General features: G+C 35.2%; 2 pseudogenes; one reads left to right on the top strand and one right to left on the bottom strand.

Annotated features, from left to right (window-relative positions):
• Positions 1–1197: 1197 nt before the first annotated feature.
• LOC114034582 lies at positions 1198–3766 on the bottom strand (annotated as a pseudogene).
• Positions 3767–16840: 13074 nt separating this feature from the next.
• LOC114034584 lies at positions 16841–17492 on the top strand (annotated as a pseudogene).
• The last annotated feature ends 1103 nt before the right edge of the window (positions 17493–18595 follow it).

An 18595-nucleotide genomic window follows, 5' to 3' on the forward strand; every position in this document is an offset into this window, starting at 1 on the left:
GCACCCACAAAAAATTTGAAGGAAGCCAAGATTGAAAGAAGCAGAAGGAGATTGGTGAGAGAGGGACTACTGAGTTGAGGACACAAAAGGAGGACAGTTTTGCTGAAACTGTGTGAAGTGGAGTATTAGGAAATAAATCTGGAAAGGTAGGCAGGAACCAAACTGCGAAAAGCTTTAAATGTCAAAAACAACAGTATGCAAGCTTGTACCTGACCCTCGTGACAATAGAAAGCCACTGAATTTTCTTTACCCAAGGAATAACTGATCAGTCTTGTAATTTACGCCAATTAATCCTTGAGAACCCAAAGTTATCTCCACATCATTATGAGTAATTAGAGTTTATTGGAGTTAAGTGGAGGGTACTACCCTTATTTTAATGAAGCCTAATGTTGCTTTACTCTTCTTATGACAGTCATATATTTTATATGTGAATTATTCTTTTTTATTTCAATGAAAAGCAAAATCAGCCTTATATTAAAGTAGAAACAGAAGCATTACAGATACTAATAGCAGCATCCAATAATGTCTTCAATTTGAAAAAGTCAGTACCATAGGCCCTGTGGTTTAGGGTTCCAAAATGTATAAATATACTGCATTTTCATTTATGTATAAGTTGTACAAGCACATACACAACTTTCAATATTAGTGCAAGGCCTGATAAGACACAGAAATACATCATTTGTTTTGTTTTGTTTTGTTTTATTTTATTGTTTCTAAAAACTTTTACTTTGTAAAATGTTTGATTATTCAAAGCTATGAAATTAATTATATATCAAAGAACATAGGCAATAAAGCCCATCTTACTAAAATATACATTATTAAGCTGGACAAACTTATATGAGGACAAAATCTAGTGATCACTGAATTCACTCAAAAAAGCTTAAGAAACAGGATGTTTCCATCCTGTATCAGAATAAAAATGTACTGTATTAAAATCTGAATCTTTACAAGTTGTCTTTTAATCAGTGTTCTATTTACAAGGCAGAAATTTCTGCCAACTGCAGTAGTTTAACTTTGGCACAACACTAAGTTCCATTCCTTTTGAGTATTCAATCCTATGTTATAAGAATATGCGTATGTCCAAAAATATTCTTTCATAAAAGCTTAGGGTCATTCACAGTAAATCAGATATCTTGATTTCAAGAATTGCATCCCCTTACCACTATAGGTAATTATAAATAATAAATCATGTGAATTTTAATCATCTGATTTAGAGAGTTTCTGCTTAACATGCCATAGGTATGTTTCCCAGGTATCACTGCTTCTTCATCATCCTCTTCCTGATCATCTATTATCTCATCATTATCCTCAAACAGCCCTATTTCTAACTCAGATTTTCTTTTTCTTTCTGCAAACTACTTCTTGACTTGCTCATAACCCATATTTGATTAGGCAATAAGTTCATCAAGGTCTTGCTAATTAAGAAATGTGTGCTTCATATAATAATCCTCACATACTTTAGCTCCAGTTTTAAATTTTCTTAGTGATGGTCTGTGGTCTCAGTTGTCTATCCTTTTGCTTCCTTTAGGTTGCCCATGAGGTCTTCTCCTTTCTCTTTCCTTTGGTCTTCCTGTCCTTCTTCTCCTAAAGGAAGCTTATCCATTATACTACTTGAACTGGCATATTAATAGTAATAGTACCATTTTAAATTCTTATTTTCCCAAACGTATTATTTATCTCCAAACCACCTAACAATATCTGTTCTAGAAAGCCCACTTTCTTCAGCCAGCTTGTCATATTCTCCTGATGATGGCCACTATGTTTGAACAAATGCACTTTTAAGTATATGCAACTGCTCTGGTGATTTTTTTTACACACTTTCTGGTGGTCACTGACTTAGATGCTGCAGATTCATCTTGAGGAGGAGCATCTCCAGCTTCTTCTTTGGAGCTGCCTGCATTGCTTATATCTATCTATTTCTACTTTCTCTTCCTTTGAAACCTTGGATTTCTTTCTCTCTGTGAATCAGGCATACCTTTCTCTCCTGTTAAGTTTGGTTTGTGCTCTTAACCTGTTCAATTCTTCATTAGTAAGTACAGGTTTATTAAGGAAATTTGCTTGGAGGATATGCAGCTGCTCTGAAGTTTTCTCTTTAAATTTTTGCAGAGTAAAGTCAGGGAAAGGATGCCCTGGCTGTTCAGAATTTGGAGCAACAGCTATTGGGGATTCTGCATTCTCCTCACTATAGGAGTATAAGCTTCACTGTTGGAATGGATACACTGATGACTTGAAATTCCTCTTGGTTATACCTTGTGTCACTAAACCACATTTTGATCTTGCCTTTAGTTAGGCCTGTTATTCTCATAAGCCTGATCTCCTCTGAGTCATGAGGAAACTGATTTTTAAGCTAGCTAACTTTTAATTCTTCCAGCTGTTGTCTCGTGTTTTTTGCCTGGATAACAAATGAATCAGGATTCACCAATGCAGTTTCATGCTTGATTAACTGAGGAGTTGGAGATGGAGCCAGGACTGGGGCTGGAGTTGCAGCTACTGACTTTGTTTCTGCAATAGGCTGAGCACTGATCTCGTGACTTTTCTGCATATGAGTTTCATCTGAAACTCCTACAACTGTCAAAGCTATAGGTGTTGTCACTGGCAATTGGTTAGTGCTGTCTACTTGTGTAAGGACCAGACATAGCTGACTATCTGTTTGGCATGTCTGTAAAATGGAAGGTAAACCATTACTAGCTGCTGAAGTGTATGTAGGAATCACTGTTATTGTTTGTGGCACAGTATGTACTGAATTCTTTTCTCTTTGCCACCTTTACTTCTTCTGGATTCCAACTAATGCTGTGTTTCAGCATTGGGCTGAAAAATCAAATCTTGATCTGTTCCTCTGTACATTTTGCTTAAGCAGATAGAACTGTAATTATGGACATTGTTCGATAAGGGAATTTGTTGTAGGTGTTGAGCAAAAGGAATATTAAGATGAATTAACATTTTGGGAATCAAGTTAGAATTCTGCTGAGCTGATACAGCTGCTGTTGTCACCTGGGCAAGCTCAGATTGAAGAACTGCTTCTGGGGTAATTACTGTGTTTGTGATATCTGGATGTATACTGTTTACAAATGAAGTACTTGTATTAGACTCAGATGCTGATGAAGTTGGATTTTTTAATTACTTCTCCATGACCTCATTTAATTTCATTCTCTATCTCTTCTGGAATATCTTCAGTTATGGAAAACTTTAATCCGTTTATTCTCTACTTTATTTTTCATCATTTTCATTATAGGACTTTTGTTGATGGAAATGCCTGATAAAATAATTTCTATAGATTATAGATCTTAATTCTCCACTTTAACAAAACTACCATCAAAAGTTGGATAATTAATTGTTTGCTCAAACATTGTTTGATTATTTCTTTTCACAACAGTCAGCTTAAAATTCTCTTCTCCAGCATGATATTCCAAATTATGCTCAGAAAGTGCATCATATCTTTTGGTAAGAAAATTGCATCCAACCCAAATATAGGATGAATTTAACACTATATTGGGATGCTCTGAATCTACATGAAAGGTAAACATGTTAAGATCTGGCATTTGAAAAGTACAATATTTACATCTACAGCCATCTTTAGATTTTTTGTTGTTGTTGTCAGAATCTATAAGTTCTTGAACATCTTCATCACTTGAGTTACTTTCTGCTGTTGCATCTTCTATTGGTGTAAATTTAGTGGGACCTTCATCCAAGTCTAATATCAATTCTATGGTCTGCATCAACTGGCAAGGAATATGCAAGGTGTTATTGATTTTCTTTTGCTTTCCATTCTCTTTTTGTAGGGAAAATCTCAATCTTAACTGTGATTAGAAAACAATGAAAATCAAACTACTTTAGTTATCTTCACGTGAAAAAAATGGCTTTTAGTTCTGTAAGTCCATCCCATTTGTAACTTTTTTCATAAAACAATCAAGACAAGAGCTTATAATTTGTAGTTGCAAAGCTGAGTTACTGAAACTATTGAAGCAAATGTCAAATGATCATATTTTTCCAGTACTCTAATCTTCAAGGAAGTAGGGAATGCCTTCCAGTTAGAGGAGTTTAGCTCAAGTCATCACTAACTACAAACTCTATACACCTTTTCCTGTGAACTCTAAAAGCAGAACCACTCTGTGGGCCAGAACAAGACTTCATATACTCCTGAGGCCCTGCCAGCCCCAACATCCCCAGTGGCCCTTGAGGGGAGGGTGCACGGGGCATTGAGTTCATGGTCTTGTGGCTCCCACATGAACTATTCTTAAGATAGATCTAATTGTAGTTATTGGTTGAAACTTAAATTTAAATTCAATAATGAAGGCCTTGTCCCATCTCCCTCACTTTTCAACCAAACTTGTAACTCTATTTATGTAAGAAGATCTCACTGATAAATATCCCTTCAATGATGTGATTAATAAGTCAGTCAACAAGTATTTATTAAATACCAGCCATGTGCTTGGTGCTGTGCTAAATGCTGGGGGACACAAATATAAGCAGAAAGAAATGCAGTGCCTGCCCTAGAGGTGCTTACATTCTACAGGGGGGAAACAACACATAAATAGAATCCAAAAAGTTGAAGGGGAGATACTTTACCTGGGGACATGGAACTAAAAGTCTGGAGAACAACTTGGAGAGGAATGAAGACAAAGCCAGCCTGGGCACCTTCTTTAAATGTAGATTTTGGAAGACATACAATCAAAAGGAGAGACTGCAGTGGCGGTGTTCCTGGAAAAGATTAGGAACTGTTCTGCAACTACAACATGGAGCAGTAGATACAGAACCTGCTACTCTCGGGAATAAATTCTAGACCTCTGAGTCCATCAGTAGAGAGAACTCCCTGTGTACAAACTTTCTCCAGCAAAGGAGTTTGGTAACCTTCTGTAACTTATAATAATACAGAGTTATATGAGGACTTTCTCCATACTGATTATATCACAAGTACAGACCTTATTCCTGATTCCTAATCAGTTCTCTATACACTGAAAAATATTCTAAATTATTCCTTTCAAACTTCATTGCGTTGTTGTCAAACCACTGTTTCATAGTACTGAGAATTTTTTTAAATCATAATTTTGTTATCCAATCTTTTAGCTAATCCATGCAGATTTGTGTAATCCATGGATTTGATAAGATTTACTTCTGCTTTGTTTTCATAATAGAGTAAAAGGTCGTTACAGGTCATCTATACCAGCCCTTAACTTTAAAGATGAGGAAGCTGGGGCTAAAAGAATTTGAGTGAATTCTCAAAGGTCATATAGGTACTTATTTATATATTTGTAAAAAGCGAAATTTTATAAATCCAAATAAAAAACACTGTAGCACACCACTGAAAGCTTGGATCAGAAGCGATGTCCCTATATTAATCAACACTGGGGGGGGGGTAGAATTGTATAGTCAGCTGCACATCCACCTAACTATACCATCCTCTACCTCACCTTTGTTTATCATTTCCTATAAATATACTTTGTCATCAAATGTCTTGCTAAATTACAATCTCTTGATCTTATACTTATTTAAATAAAATAAACTAGGTAACCTACTTGTTTACCTGAACCCATGCTATGTATTAAAAGTTCATATTGAATTTCTTCAGATTGCTCTCAAACTTATCAATCTCTGAAGTCTTTTTTTTTAATTTTTTTCTTAAAAGTAAGTACAAAAATATGCCTGTCTCTAATGATATTTTTAAAAGATTGGGTTATGTAATAGTATAAAGGAGTTTGTAGTTGCTATTTAACATTTTAATTAATTTTCTTACATTCTTTTCTATTTAAATTTTGGGTTCTAAATTCTCCCCCTCCCTTGCTTACCATTACTCATACACTGAGAAGGCAAGCAATATGATATCAATTATACATGTGAAACCGCGTAAAATATTTCCATATTAGCCATATTTCAAAAAAATCAAGAAAAATAAAGTGAGAAAATTATACTTCAATTTGCACTTAGATTTTAGCACTTCTCTGTCTGGAGGTTTATAGAACTTTGTCTTCATGAGTTCTTTGGAATTGTCTTATATCATTGTATTGATCAGAGAAGTCAAATCTTTCACAGTTGGTTATCATTACAGCATTGCTGTTATTGTACACAACAATTTCCTGGTTCTTCTCACTTCATTTTTTATCAGTTCATATTGGTCTTGCCATGTGTCTTTTTCTTCTTCAGAAACCATCCCCCTCACCATTTGTTATAGTACACTAGTATTCCATCACAATCATAGAGCACAAATTGTTCAGCCATTCCCCAATTGATGGACATCCATTTAATTTCCAAATCTTTGCCACCACAAAAAAGAGCTGCCATAAATATTTTTCTGCATATACTTCCTTTTCCTTTTTCTTTGATCTCTTTGGGATACAGACCTATAGTGGCAATGCTGGATCAAAGGATATGTATAATTTTATAGCCATTTGGGCATAGTTCCAAATTGTTTTTTAGAACTGTTGCATCAGTTTGCTACTCTACTAGCAGATCATTAGTGTACTTATTTTTCTGTCATCCCTTCCAGGATTTGCCATTTCTGATAGGTATGAGGAATTATTTTAGAGTTGTTTTAATAAAGATTTATCTAATCAATAGTTATGTTGAGTATTTATATGTGACAATGATTTTTTTATTTCTTCTCAAAACTGCATCTTTATGTCCTTTGAGCATTTGGGAAATGGTTATTTTTATAAATTTGACTCAGTTCTACACTCACCATATATTTGAGAAATAAAACCTTTATATTACTTCATTGTATATGGTACTTTTTCACATAATGCAGTTTCTTTGATTATCTCTTTGAATTAGGTCTATTTTCACTTTTGCTTTGTCTGAGATAATGATTGCTACCCCTGCCTTTTTTACTTTAGCTGAAGCATATTAGATGCTGCTAAAACCCTTTATTTTAACTTTATTTTAATTCTTTTCATTTCAAGTGTGTCTCACATAAACAATATATTGCTGGATTTTGGTTTCTAATCCATTCTTCTATCCACTTCCATTCAATGGGTAAGCTCATCCCAATTACATTTAGTTATGATTACTAATTGTGTATTTTGCTCAATCCCATTTTCTTGTTTCTTCTTCCCTCTCTCTCTTTTTATCCTGTCCCACTTCAAAAGTCTTTTTAGCTTTTAACTACTGCCTTCCTAAATCTGTCCTTCCTTTTATTATCCTCCCCCCACCACACTTTGTGTTGCTGTGTTTTATTTTCCTTTTTGGTGAGACAGTTGTGGTTAAGTGACTTGCCCAGGGTCAAACAGCTAGTAAATGCCAAGTGTCTGAAGCTGGATTTGAACTCAGGTCCTCTTGACTTCAAGGCTGGAGCTCTATCCATTGTACCAGCTAGCTGCGCCTATCACTCTTATTTTATATCCTTCCTTTCCTATCTTATCTTCCATCTTCTCAGAATTGTAATTTTTGCACCCCTTTTATCAAGTTGTTTATTTTCATTTCATAACTTGCTTGCATCGTTTTTATCTTTCCCCAATTTTTTTTTCTTCCACTCATCTCTTAAAAATAAAACAAAACAAAAAATCTCATCTAGGGATTTTATTGGGCTTGAGTCCAATTGGCATTTTTCTTTGAGGCTTTGCTCTTAGTTTTTTTCACATTATTGACTTCTGAATCTGCTTTCATCTTCCCTGCCACAATAGTAGCCTTTTATGGTCAAATTCTTTGTCGTTGTTGTTATTTGTTCATTTTCAACCTATTTCTGGGCTTTGAACTTTTTGTTAAAGTTGAACTCTGTTTACCTAAGATTGAGGATGTACTGTGCCAAGCTTCATGTTTTTTCATACTGTTATTTCTAAAACTACTTCTGAGGGTTTAGAAGTTTTTAATGCTTCTAAGTTGGCATGATCCTGGGAGAGGTGTGGTTTCTATTATCCTGTCTGGCCTTTATCCAGGAAGGACCCCTGCAGCCACAAACTCTAGTGCACCTCTTTCATTTGAAACTTAGAACAGGGCCCCTGCTCTCTTGTGACTGACTACAAGTACTCTTTGCTCTGGAACTGTGACCCAGAGTTGCCAACCAGCACCAGCTGACCCCAATGACAACAAAGGGTCCCCATAATATTTTTCTGACCAGTTTTCTAACCCCCTTATATCTCTGGGTTGAGCTCATGAAGCTGCCACTGCTACTAGGGCCATTGTTGCTGTCACCAAGTCTCTTCCAGACATGCCTCCCCTCTAATGTCCCAGACGTTTCCTACCTACCGACTTCTTAAATTTTCTTAGACCAGAAAAATGTTGTACCCCCACTTTTGTGTTGGTTCTACTGCTCCAAAATTTGATTTCAAGAATTATTTGAAAGATTTTGGAGGGAAATGTCAGGAGACACTCCTGGGTGGCCACTCCTAATCCCCTATCTTGGCTCCACCCTGTTACTAAAATGTCCTGTGATCAAAGTTTACTTGGCCTGGACATGGGATTTAATGTAAAACTGTGCTCTACCTATCAAATTGCCTCTCATTTTTGTCTTCAGTGCCTACTTATTTATATCTATTTTCATTGATATTCCAGTTGTCATTTTCCTTAAAAAAGGAGAGATGCTAATAAAACTTTATTTGCATAGTTCTTTTTTTTTTTGTCTTTGTAACCCCATAATTTAGCAGAATGTCATCCATATAGCAGCTGCACAATAAATGCTTGTTGGTTGATTTAACATTCTTTCTTTCCCAGACTGTATCTGTTCCTTGTGTTTCATGCTGTTCTGTGTATAGAACTTTTTGTTGACCTTAGTATTTTTCACAAGCTTTATTTCTTCCTAAGATTTAACCTCCCTGACTGTTAGAGTTTCTTTCACTTGTATTCATGTTATCTTGTTTCCACCTTTTCCATGGATCAGTTTTATAGAAGGAAACTACACAACCACCTAACTATATTGTTCACTAACTCATATTTGTCAATAATTTCCTACAAGCACACCTTGTCATTAAATGTCTTGTTATATGATAACCTCTTTAACTTACAATTATTTAAATAAGATAAAATAGGTAAGTTACCTTTTTTCCTGAACTCATACTAGCTTATAAAGATTACTACATTCTTACATATAGGTTTTATAAAAGGGAAATTCAAAGAGAGCATCCTATGTAACCATTTTTTTTATTCAGAGATCACATTCATTTTTTTCACATTTACAATTGATTTGTGGTTGTGATGATACAAATCTGTGGATTTTATCTGTTAGTTTAGCTTTATAGCTCTTCCTATATCTCTCGAACCTTTTATAGTTTGACCATGTAATCATGGGTACTTTTTATTTGAACTTTTGGAAACCTAATGTGAATTTTATCCCCTCCTGCATCTTTGCCCCACTGCATTACTGTCTAGTCCTCTAAGAAAAATAAAGTTATAAAACATAAACAGATAAGTAAATATATTAGCAAATATATATTCATGTATATGTATGTGTGTATATGTACATAAATCTATATATATATACATATATATCTCTCTATATATAGGTACATGGAAGAGAGATAATAAAGAGAAGCAAAAGTACATTACAAAATAAGATGGATCAGACAGCAAGAATCATGGATTTGAGTCCAGTTCTTCCATTTGCTAGGTATGTGAACTTTATTACATAGTCACATCTCTAAGCTTCAGTCTTCTTACCTATAATATATGGCTAATAATATAGTTAAAACAACTTAAGTTTTTTTTTTAAGAATCCATTTGATAAATATTAAACAACTAAATTGGGCAAGCATATGCTTGCCTAAAATACTATTTTATGGAGAACTCACTCAGTGCAAGTGATCGCATCATGGTCAGAAGATGCTCTCTCAAGGACACTTTCAAGATCTCTGTTAAGAACTTTGGAATTGATTGTGTGACATGGGGGATGCTGGTACAGGACAGCTCAGCATGGCAAGCCCTCATCAGAGAAGCAAGTGTGTTCTATGAACAAAGCAGAATTGAAATTGCTCAAAAGAAGCTCAAGATGCACAAATTTAGAGAACCCACTCCAAATGTTCACATGGACTATTTCTGCCTGACCAGTGGTAAAGCATTCCAAGCTCACATTGGTCTGAGCAGGCATCGTCCAACACATTATAACTTGATTCTAACATAGTGATGTCATTTTGGTCCTCTTCAAGAATGAAGGACAAAAAACAACCAACAAAACAAACAAACCAACAAATTAATAGACATTAGTAATAATAGACCCAGCTTTGAAGAGTCAATTAAATTCCCTGGACCTCAGTTCAACTACATGATCACTAGGATTCTTTCAAAGTTGGAAATTTTATGATTCTGTTACTGAATGTATAGTGGATTAGTATTTGACTTAACTGAGGGCTCTTAATAGCAGTTATTGATGGAAAAGAAATGAATTAGGGTTGATAAAAATCTGTCATTTTGGGAAAGGTTTAGATTTATCTTTTTGAAAGGAATAAATAAAAGCATATTATGTCATAGTACTAGGAATAATTTACTGTTTAATTGTTCTTCCCTCTTTAATACATCTACATAATTGTCAAACAAATATATCCAAAATACATATGTAAATGTTGCATACATACACATCCTCTCAATAATCTTCAAAGACTCCCTATGACCTAGAAGATAAAATATAAAATCATCAGGTTCATATTTGAAGCCATACACAATTGTTTTCTTTTTCCAGTCTTATGTAACTCATCTTCATTCCTTTTTGAGTCATTCCAAGTATCCTGCTAGCTGCTCCCTTTACAAGATATTTTATTTCTTTCCTCTGTCATTTTGCTGAAGTAGTGCCCCATGTCTGAAATAATTTTTTCCCTCATTTCTGCCTTCTAGAATATTAGCTTCCCTCAAAACACCAGTGAGTCATTTCCCCAAGAGAGGCAGCTAGGTGGCACTGTCAATAGAGGACTGGGCTTTTAATTAGAAGAATGAATTTTAAATTGGGGTGCAGTGCCATACCAATCAAACTACCAAAAATTATTTTACAGAGTTAGAAAAAATAATAACAAGATTCATTTGGAAGGACAAAAGGTCCAGAATATCAAGGGAACTAATGAAAAGAAATGCAGGGGAAGGTGGTCTAGCTATTCCAGATCTTAAATTGTATTATAAAGCAACAACCATCAAAACTGCATGGTATTGGCTGAGAAATAGAGGGGTGTATTAGTGGAATAGGTTAAGTATGGAGGACACAGTAGTCAATGACTATAGTAATCTATTATTTGATAAACCCAAAGACCCCAGCTTCTGGGATAAGAACTCACTCTTTGACAAAAACTGCTGTGAAAACTGGAAAACAATATGACAGAAACTAGACATAGATCAAAATCTCATATCACATGCCAAAATAAAGTCAAAATGGTTTTTTGATTTAGATATTAAGGTTGATACCTTAAGCAAACTGGGAGAGCAAGGAATAGTTTACCTATCAGATTTATGGAGAATAGAAGAATTCATGACCAAACAGGAGATAGAGAACATTACAAAAAGCAAAGTGGATAACTTTGATTACATTAAATTGAAAAGTTTTTGCACAAGCAAAGCCAATGCAACCAAGATTAGAAAGAAAGTAGAAAATTAGGAAAGGATTATTACAACCAGTGTCTCTGATAAGGGCCTCATTTCTAAAATATATAGAGAATTACTTCAAATGTATAAGAATACAAGTCATTCCCTAATTGAAAAATTGCCAAAGGATACGAAACAGGCAGTTCTCAGATTAAGAAATTAAAGCCATCTAAAGTCATATGAAAAAAAAATGCTCTAGATCACAATTGATTAGAGAAATGCAAATCAAAACAGCTCTGAGGTACCATATCACACCTATCAGATTGGCCAATATGACAAAACAGGAAAATGATAAATGTTGGAGAAGATGTGGGAAAATTGGAACACTAATGCATTGTTGGTGTAGTTGTGAAATGATTCAATCATTTTGGAGAGCAATTTGGAACTATGCCCAAAGGGCTATAAAAATGTGCATACCCTTTGACCCAGCAATAGCACTTCTAGGGCTATACCCCAAAGAGATCATACAAATGGGAAAAAGGACCCACATGTACAAAAATATTTATAGCAGCACTTTTTGTGGTGGCAAAGAATTGGAAATTGAGAGGATGCCCATCAATAGGGGAATGACTGAAGAAGTTGTGCTATATGAATGTAATGGAATACTATTGTGTTTTAAGAAATGATGAACAGGCTGACTTCGGAAAAACCTGGAAAGTCTTGTATGGTCTGATGCTGAGTGAAGTGAGCAGAACCAAGAGAACATTGTATACAATAACATCCACGTTGTGAGAAGACTAATATTGATAAACTTAAACCTTCTCAGCAATACAAGGATCTAAGACCTCTCCAAAGGCCTCATGATAGAAAATGCTATTCACAAAGAAGAAAGAACTATGGAGTTTGAATACAGATCAAAGCATACTATTTGCTATTTTTTATTATATTGTTTCCTCTTTCTTGTGGTTCCTCCTATTGGTTCTAATTCTTACTTACAACATCACTAATGTGAAAATATGTTTAATAGGAATGTATATGTATAGCCTATATCAGATTATACATGGTCTTGGGGAAGGAGGTGGGGAGAGAGGGGGAGAAACATTTAAAATTGAAAAATTTATGGAAGTAATTGTTGATAATTCAAAATAAATTAATAAAACAAAAGTAAACAAAGTCAAAAAATTGGGCCTCAGATATTAACTAGATATGTCACCTTGGGCAAGTCATTAAACTTATCTGCCTTAGTTTCCTCTTCTGTAAAGCAGGAATCATAATAACATACTTTCCAAGATTGTTGTAAAGATACAATGAGATATTTTTAAATTTTTTTTTATTTTGTTTTTAAGCAGTTGGGGTTAAGTGACTTGACCAGGGTCACTCAGCTAATAAGTGTCAAATGTTTGGTCTGAGGCTGGGTTTGAACTCAGGCCCTCCTGACTTCAGGGTCAGTGCTTTATTCACTGCACCACCTAGGTGCCCCTTGAGATATCACTTTTGAAGCACATAGCACAGTTTCTGAGACATAGTAGGCTTTGACGTTTAATAAACGCATTTTGTCATCTTTCTTTTCTTTTCAATTCGATAAATGGCTAAAGGATATAAATGGGTAGTTTTTAAAGGAAGAAATTCAAGTTATTAACAACCATAATTAAAAAAAATGTTCCAAATCCCTAAGAATTAGAGAAATGGAAGTGGGCTTTTTCATTTTTATTTTGTGTCTACAAAGTTTAGTATATTACTTGACACACAGTAGTTATTTAATAAATGCTAATTGAATTGATTTTAGTCTAACCACCCACTAATAAAATCAATTGATTGCAATTTTCTGAATGTCATATATAATAATACCTTTAATCTCCTATGTTTTCTCTATAATTGTTTCTACTAGCAACGATAGAAATATCATTAAAATTCTTATATTTGTATTTTATTTCTTCTATATTTTTCCAAATATTTTATTTTCAAAACTTTGTGTACTTCTTGTTCAGTACCACAAGTAGTAGAATTATTTCCATTTAAAGTATGGAATAACCATATGAGGAAAACTCTGACTTGTATAAGGTGGAATAGTCTTATGCCACTGGCATATTCCAAATCAGAACTCAAGATTCTAGATTTGACTCATAACTGTTATGTAGTTAGCAGAATGTACCCACTCATTTTGACAGATAATAAGAATTCATGTGTTGTATTTTGGTATTTAATACATCATGTACTAGAAAATTGTTCTATTTGGTAGTATATGTATATATATATATGTGTGTGTATATATATAGATAGATAGATAGATAATTTCCTAATAAAAATCAAATTAAAAAGGCACCCTGGTGAACAAAATTCAAAATAATTTGGATTGTAGACACCATTCTTATCTGAAATAGATGGTGACAGAGTGGGATGAAGAAGACAATCTCATGAAATTCACAAAAAAAATCTTTTTTTACTGGAATAGATTTTTTTTAGGAAAACTACAATATTAAACATTTCAGATTGGATAATAGTTTCATGAAATCAGATATTCACTAAAATAAATGGCATATGAAAAAGCTGAAATAATATTTTGAACTCCAGCAAATGATAGCTGAGTAGATACAGATGAAATTGCTGAGCAGTAGCCTTAACAAAATTGAATATTAGTTCTAGAAAGTAACCTCAAAGTTCATTTATTCAAACCCTCCCATTTCACAGATGAAAAATACCAAAACAAAAGAGGTTAAGTATTTACCTTGCAGGGTGGGGGAAGCCACATGTGGCCCTCTAGTTCCTCAAATGTGGCCCTTTGTGAAGTTTAGAATCAGTCAAAGAAATACCTGCACTTGAAGACCTAGAGGGTCACACGTGGCCTTGAAGCCTCAGGTTCCCCACCCTTAATGAGTAACACAACTAATTCAGCAAAGCCTGGACTAGGCTGCTATACAGATACCACTTCTCTTTTCACTATACCAAATTTCCAAAATATATATTTAATCTAACATTCAGGGAAACTGAGTCATTAATATGAAGCAATTATACTCAGGTTCATCTTATCATTCTAAAATAGAGAAGATGAAATCTTCTGTCTTCTGCTATCAAAATGGATTTGATTCCTTAAACTATCATCAACTTAAAAACTGGTAGGTTTCCCTGTGGAGTTGCCTGGTCAGTCTTGGATCCTTTCTGTTCCTTCCTCCCTGTTGGAAAGGAACAGTTAAATGCTTCCTAGATCTTTCCTATCTCCTCTGCGGTGGTTGATCTTTTCTCAAGTCTTCTCTGTCTCTGTCTCATTCTTTCTGTCTCACTATCTCTGTGTCTGTCTGTCGCTCTCTGTCTTCCTCAGTTTCCACTCTGTCTCAATCTCTGTCCTTCTGTTTCCCTTTCCTCTCTCTTTCTCTTTCAATCTATTTTTATGTCAATCTCTTTTCTCTTTCATTTTCTCTTCTCTCTCACCCTTCTCCATTTCCTTCTCCTTTTCTTTATAATTAACCTCACCTTCTTATAACAATCAGCTTGCTTTTTAGCCTAGACCATTATAATCAAATAAAAATAATTACCTTGAACTCATGTTGGTTCCTTTTATGGTGTTTGTATCAGATGAAAAATTATTAACAAAATCTCAACTGCTTGGAGCCCTTATTTATGAAAATTTCTAAGAATCAGAGAGAGGCTTGCTTTATATTTTCCCTTCCAGTTTGGACTTTAGTTTATCCCTAGCTAACCACTGACCTCTTTATCTTTGAGGTAAAAGTCAGTATATTTGAAAGATTTAGGTTTTACTGAAAGGAAGCAAAGTAATTAGAGAGTCAGTTATTATTTCTTTTCTGATAACTCATTAATTTTTGGACAGGGCTGGGGACACTATCTCCTCTTTGACCGGGCTATTCTTTTGTGAAAGTCTTAATTCCTTCAGCTAGCTACATGTTTTAAAGAATATGTTTGTCTCTTTAATAATTCTTGGACATGACGTGAGTCTGTCTTAGGACTCAGAGATCTCAACTGACCAAAATTTCTCTGACAGTGAATGCTTACATATATATGTGTGTATGTATGTATATGTATATCATATATATAACATAGTTATCACATTTATGTATATGTATGTATGCATATACACACATACCCATACATGTAGTGTGTGTATGTGTATGTGTGTGAGTGTATGTGTATATGTCCATCACCATCTCTTTCTATATACACACAAATACATACACATATTTGTCTGTGTGTATAATGACAAGAACATGCAAAGACTTCCCCTGGCACAAGGGGCACATGAAAACAATTTGGTGAAGCAGCCAAGAAGGTGGATGAAGGAGAAGCTGTGAAGTGCTTAGAGCTTGATCAGACATCAAAGACACCAAAGTTATCGACTGTACCCCCAGCTATCCCCAGTTGTCTTGACTTTTATCTTACCACTGGACTTTGATGACTCTGGAAAAGCAAGTGAAGCTAATGACTTTGTGCAACTGAACCTCACTGAAATCCATACCAATTGAGAGTTAAGACTTCACCATGGGATATCACTCTTAGAAAATGAAGGATGAAAAGTATGTATGTGGTATGTATACACATATGGATGCACACATACATACATATATACATATATACAATATCACCCATATCTGTATCTCTATTACATATAATACAAACATGTATACATTAATATAATATGATATATGATATGATATGAAATGATATCATGACATGATATAATATGATATTATATGATATGATATGAGTGGTATACATACATACATGATATACATATATACATATATACACACATACATATATATTATATGCATACATATATATGTATATAGCAAGTAAATTGTATTAAAATGAGGGAGGGCTAAGTAAAATCACCAGTCTCATTTTCTCCTGCACAGCCATCTGGGTTCAGTGGCTAGATATAGATCAGGAAAACTAGAGATAGCCCAGGATTCAGTGGAAGACCTGGGACTTTTTAAGCTAAGGTCTTTCTGATTAATCACTTTGATTTCATCTTCATTCAGTGATTAGGGCTGTTTAAGGACTAAGCTGAGAGATGTACCCTTTAATAATAATTAATAATAATAAAACAAACTGGGAGGGGAAGACCCTCAGGGTTTTTGGCCAAAAGAGACAATTACTATTTATATTCACTCTGAGCCATCAGGGCCCAAACATTACCCATTAAGTGGTGCTTGAGTAAGGACCTATAGTTGGCTACTCCATGAGAGTCATAGTGAATTGGGTTTAAGAAATGGCCTTGCCCTTTTCTGTTCCCTCATCTTCTCCCCTCTAACCCTCCCCCACTTCCCCTCCCCCTTATTCCCAAACCATTTTGCCTTCTGTAGTCGAGTCTGCAGCCTTCACTGCCTGGCTTTGCTGCTGCCACCACTGCCCCTGGGAGCAACTTCTCCCTCTCTCTCCCCAGGCGTAATTGGTAGCTGATGTAAAAATGAGTATCTCAGAGGAAGTATCATGAATCTCATGGTTCTGGGGGCTTTGTGGCAATGAATTCTTCTGTGAGGTGGATGAAGACTCTACCCAAGATGAGTTTAACCTCATAGGGCTTAAAGAATAGTTGCCCCTCTATAGGCAGGCACTAGACATGATCTTTGACTTGGAACCTGTTGAAGAGTTGGAGGACAATCCCAACCAGAGTGACCTGATCAAGTAGGCAGCCGAGATGCTGTATAGACTGATTCATGCCCACTACATCCTTACAAACCATAGCAATGCCCAGATGTTGGAAAAAATACCAGCAGGGAGAATTTGGCTATTGTTCCTGTGTATATTGTGAAAACCAGCCCCTGTTGCCATGTGGACTATCAGACATACCAGGTGAGGTCATGGGGAATCTGTGATACCCCAAGGGCATGGATGTTTACACCCCTAAATTGTCCAGGCACCACCATACATATGGTGCTTACTTTGGCACTGACTTTCCCCACATGCTCTTCATGGTGCATCCTGAGTACAGGCCCATGAAGCCTGCCAACCAATTTGTGCCCAGGCTGCACGGCTTCAAGATCCACTCTATGGCCTATCAACTGCAGCTTCAGGCAGCCAGCAACTTCAAGAGCCCTGTCAAGACCATTCACTGAGTTGTCTCCTCCCCTTCCTCTAACACCTCAGGCTGTGACACAATTCCCCTACCCCCCATACACACACCTTTCCAGAACCCCTAATGGTTTTTAGTTTAAATTAAGAAGTCATTATTGTGGTGGTGAAGTGGGAGTATGAAATGAAATGGAGGAAAAGGAAAAAAAAAAGAAATGGTCTTTACGAAAGAAATCTAGCCAGATATCTGGATAGGTTTCAGCCTTCAAAATTTACCTTCCTTTGGGCAGAGCAACCTCAGGTAAGGGCATGATATGCCATGAGGATTTACTTAATCCAATTCATTTATCTATATCTTTATTACATACAATATAAATGTTTACATGAAAATGTGTGTATGTATGGATGCACATGTATGTATGTATGTATGCATGTATATTATATATATGTGTGTGTGTATATCTATCTATATATCAATCTATCTAACTTTGATAGATGGTTCTTTAATAGCTGGTATATTAGGTGAAACTATATGAAGAGACAGGTGCTGAGCTTTGAAGTAACCTAGGGATTCTAAAAGAAAGAGATTGGAAGGGAGTACATTTTATGTATAGGGGGGAGTTTTTCAAAAGGATGAAGCTGGGAAATGCAAAGTCATGTTTGAGGAACAGCAAAAAAGTCACTTTGGCTGGACTGTGTTTGTGTAAAGAGAAGTAATGCACAATAAGCCTAGATAAGCAAACTAGACCCAGATTGTGAAAAAGTTATAAATGCTAACAAGAGAAATGTCTAATGCATCTTAGTGCCAATAGTGAGACACTGGAGCTTTTTGAGCAGGTGAGTGGCTTGATCAGGGCAGTACTATGGGGATAATAAAACTTTACTATCAATTTCACAGGGTTGCTGTATGATAAGCACTTTGCTAATCTAAATGTTCTATATAATTGTGACATTTCTTTCCTTTGAATTCTGATTCTTCTTTCTCTTCTGTGACCCCTTTTCTTTATCTGTTTGTTCTTTTTCTCATTTCTCCTTTTGGAACACATTCTTTGTTTCTCCTCTCCTCTTTGATATGTATATATACATATATATATATATATGAATGTATATATATGTACATTTCTATATATTCCTATATATATATGTG

Source organism: Vombatus ursinus, unplaced genomic scaffold (assembly GCF_900497805.2).
Source record: "Vombatus ursinus unplaced genomic scaffold, bare-nosed wombat genome assembly UNPS02009062.1, whole genome shotgun sequence".
NCBI classification, from domain to species: Eukaryota; Metazoa; Chordata; class Mammalia; order Diprotodontia; family Vombatidae; genus Vombatus; species Vombatus ursinus.